Raw genomic sequence first — 4,997 nt, forward strand, 5'->3', positions numbered from 1 at the left:
GTCGCAGATAGATTTTGGTTAAAATATACTAATTATAAAGTTATTCCTTAATGTCTTAATTTACCTAAAAGTACTTCATATATCATTGAGAAATATAATATAATATAAAAGGAAAATATGCAAATTTTACATGTAGTAAACACGCGCAAATAATATAAAGATCTACTTAGAGACATATAAAATTACTGTAGTCCAAGACCACTGCTAATGGTTAGAACGACTACTCGGACAGTAGTCATTACCCGTTAAAATGGGACAGGAGCAGATTATAGAACGGTTATAGTACAATAATTTATTAAATATCCCCCATCTTAATAACTATACTTAGTGATCTGAAGTCCAGTCGATCTAAAATAATACGTCTTATTTGTAGGATTGGGAAAACATTGACTGCTGCATCCAGGAGGAAAGTATATATGGGTATTTATTAAAAGTTCAATTTTCGGTTATAAAAATTTATTTTCCATTAACAAATCTACAAATAGGTATTAATTGTAAACACAGATATGGATACAAATAGATGATGCATTGTAAGTTACTTCAATCCCTGAAGGCAACTTCTCACTTAATTTATTCTGAATAAATTTGAAATTTGAGTAACCAGATATAATTTAATCACAATAATCATTACAGATGATATTTTAGTAGAGAAATGAGATATATCAATAAATTACTGTTGTGGCATCCGTAGATTGATTTTATATTACTGTTGCTTACAATTCTGATTTTACTTCAAATATATAAACATTCAAAACAATTTACATTCAATTACAATCTGAAATCAACTACTCGTACAACCCTAATCGGAGTTTGTAAACTAGAAATACAAATAATCTTTATTACAAATAAAATTAATAAAAACATTTTTCAATAGTCTCTACCTCCTATTCGTAACACAGACTCATCAATTGAGCAAGAAACTTGCGTAAGTAGTTAGGATGTACAAATTCAACTTACAAATGTTCATGACATAAAAACAATCGTAATTTTTAATCTAGATGAAATGAGAATTGTTTCATCCAATTCAGAACAAGTAGCTTAGTTTCCACGATTATTTTTCATATATTACCTCATCTATCTTTGTCTATACCTGTGATAATACACAACCTTAGTAACACAATAAATCTATGGTATGGTGAACGTTTAGGGGTCACACGTTCTTACAGGTTAACAACTTTATCCAGATTATACAGGAAATAGCTGCATACTACCAACCTGCCCAGTTTTTACTGTTCATCCAATCAATAGTACGATCTATAGGTAACATAGGACTTTTGCCAGTTTCAATCCGGTCTAATAACTTAATATTTGCGGTCAACGAAACCTATGTGGCTTACTACTTTCCTACTATTGTACCTTATTAGGTTACTTTACTTAATAGATTTGTTTTATTTTATTTAATTCCACTATTATTAGCAAGTGTGAGACTACAAATCGCTGATAAAATGCCAAAGGCCTACATGACGCAAACGGTAAATTTTACAGGAGAGCTCATCAAAATTTTCACTGTGATATTTTTACTTTTTTTACGAATCTATAAGTGAATCTATGTATTAACTCTAGAATCATGGGTGTGTTTTTTAATATAAAAATTGTAACGATATAGATACCATTTTTGGAAAAAAAATGTCAGTTTTATTGCGTTGTGGCACTTTGGCATTTAATCAGCGAAATATTCAGTGCAATCTGACTACCGCTTCTGGAAGTGTCATGATCTTCCACATCAGTGATTAAGCTTCGACCGTTGTACATACGCGTAATTAAGTTGCTTTACTTAATAAATTTATATTAGATTGTTTAATTCCGCTATCATTAGCATGTGTGAGACCACAAATATTCTGTGCGGAAACTTGACCACCGCTACTGACAGCATTACGGTCTTCTCTATTGGTGATCAAATTCCGACCGTTATTAAGTCTACACCGATATTGACGTGTTTCGTCTCTTTACGAGGCATCACCAGGCATTTAATAGAGCTCGAATATATCTTGGAAGACTAGTGTATTTCATTAAGTAATGAAACGGACTTTTACAAAATAACACCTTTTTTTTACTAATAATTAAATTAGAGGCGATGTAAATTTATGACCACAATTGTGGTGGCATCAGCGACAATCTATCATGTATATGTACCATTTACATTTTTTGACTAACTCTCCGATGCTGGAATACACCGATAACTAATTTATACTAACATAACAATTTACTACATCTCTGTCTTCACCATTTGGGACTGTAGTCGTGAGGATATATTCATATCTATTCGATGTCAATATCCCTTGCAGCTGGCGAAAGACGTTAGCTATTTAAAAGTACAAAATGAATACTGCAATCTCGAAATCCATGACTACAAGTGGATATTTTCGAACAAGTGATTGTCTAGTTTCAACAATTTATATTACCTACTCTACAAAATGCGGTAATGAATGGTTAGTACATCACTAATCTCATGTAGCTCTTTCCATTACAATTAAAATTCCATTATTAATGCGTCTAGTCCTCGCTATTAAATATTGTCTCTAAAATAAAAAGTGTACCAGTTGAGTTTTGCTAGTTCTTCTCAACTGAAGTAGATAGCTGGACTTAACGATAGGGATGGTGATAAAAATTTGACGAGTACAAGGGGCTGAAAGTCCATGTAATTTTTTTTTTAATTTGAGTGAAAATGTTTTTAAATTCTTCCATCGATATCAATGTCCTCCGTATGGTTCTCCGTATTAGATAGCGAGAACGAGACGCCTATATAACTGTACAGACTGCACCTATAACTTAAAAAGTATATCGGTACAGACGTGTAGCAAACTGATTGACTTTTTAATTCTGATATTAATTTTACCAACGGTAAAAACTTTAATAAATATTTTTATATTTTTAGAAAAAGTTACAATTTACAATATTTTCAGATTATTTGGAACAAATAACAAGTTGCCTTCAACATTATGTCGACCGAGTATAAAAATAGTTACTACAGGGTAAGGAAATGGAAATCTGTTCTGATTCAGACTTCTGGGCAATTGATATGTTTTGAAGACAAGTTCTTGTTACTACCATATCATATCATACTCGTGCTTTATTATTATTTAATACTATTTATATAAATTATTCATATTGCAACCCATTTACCTTAACCAGAACCAAGGATGCCAACCGTTCGAGAATCCTTTAAAAAGTACGATATTTTTAGCCTTCGCTATGTGGACATGTTCATCCTCGTACAAGTTTTTTGGTTCTATGTACGAAATTTTTCTGTCAAAATGATTATGTTGAAGTTAGTATGTCAACTTTTACAGAATTTATTTCTTCGTAAGAAACTAAATGATTTAAGTGTGGCAAGCCTGGTTAGAACTATGAATTTAATAGAGAATGCCTCCGAATATATTACGGAACGGAACTGCTCAGTAGTGATTTCAACTTAATATTGTCTTATAACGATTGAAGACATATTCCTGAAGGACTGACTTGTATCTCTGGTTCCTACCATCTCTACACCAGGTGATACTTATAGGTATTTGTATAACAGATTTAGATATTGTTTACCAATTTATTTAGTATCGTCTAATACTCACAATTTCTGCATTTTATTAATAGACACAATACAAATAATATACAGAAAATAATTTTTGAAAATGTCTAAAACTAAAACAATCAGCGAAATAAACATTTCATTAGCGATATTATCATATAATTAGATTCTAAATTTGCTACCATACTCTCTTGAGCGAATACCTTTTTCTATGTGTTATTCACTTTGCTGAAAGTTTAGCATTAGATAACATTTATAGAAATACAAAATTAATGTTCACAGGCAGTTATTATTAGACCTTTTTAATTAAAAGGCGTATTAAAACGTACCAATTTTAATTTTAAAATAATTCACGCACTTCTGCACGCGACTATACAGGCAACCGTTTATAAAATTTAAAATTAGGCCACAATTTCGTTAACATAGGTATATCACATGATTCAAAATCACAATTTCGCCAATTTTTATACAATTATAGACATTTTTAAGAAATGGACAACGTATTATTATATTATAACATCAAAATTCTTATCTAAGTACTTATAATATTTAGGATGGGATCGAATTATATGGAATCAGTCGTAATGGGTTGAGCAAGTCGAGAGCTATAGTATCATGAAACGAGATAGATTTTATTTAGAATAATTTTGAAACTTTCATACAAACTGTGCGGTGGACCAGCGGCTTAGAAGACCTCCTTACTTGCGATGATCGTGGGTTCGATTCCTCGCACCGTACAAAGATGAGTATGACTATTTACTTTAGTGTGGGTGTTTTCTATAGTAATTCTATAGTAGTTCTAACTGTATTTAATATTTGTATCAGTTGTCTAGTACCCATAACACAAGTTATGCTTAGCTTAGGACTAGATAGCACTGGTGGAAGTCTAGGATTATTATTATTATTATTATTAAATTGATACAGATTGACTGATGTCAAATTAGTATAAAAAGTTGAAAATATATTTTGAAGTTTGCACTTTATTTCTTGTTGCAAATGGTTCAATTTCATGAGTATAGTATGTGACTTGTTACCCTTTACGCTGAACCCTGTGTATTGTTAACATCTGTGCGCATTATAACCTATACCACCTACTGCTGTCGCAGAATTCACTAAAATACGAGTATCAATAAGAGACCTTCCAAAAGTTAGATCACACATCAATTAATTACTTTTAACTACCCTCATTCTCATGAAAACTGATCGTAATTCTCTTCATTTATGAGGTGACGTCTTAGTACTAGAGTTAGATAGTGGATAGTACTTCCTACAGTAAACTAAATAAAAGTAGCTGTGCCCGCGACTTCGCGCAGCGCATGCAACGGAAGCCCTCAAATATGAATAGTTATTTTGATGTATGTACCGTATTTATATTCATATGCATGTAGTAAAAAACGGTTATTTCAATATTACAAACAGACACTCCAATTTCATTTATATGTATATATGTTGAAATGTATATCCTTACCATCCC

Source organism: Achroia grisella, unplaced genomic scaffold, assembly GCF_030625045.1.
Source record: "Achroia grisella isolate CSIRO2021 unplaced genomic scaffold, CSIRO_AGI_Agris_v1 utg794, whole genome shotgun sequence".
Taxonomy (NCBI): Eukaryota; Metazoa; Arthropoda; class Insecta; order Lepidoptera; family Pyralidae; genus Achroia; species Achroia grisella.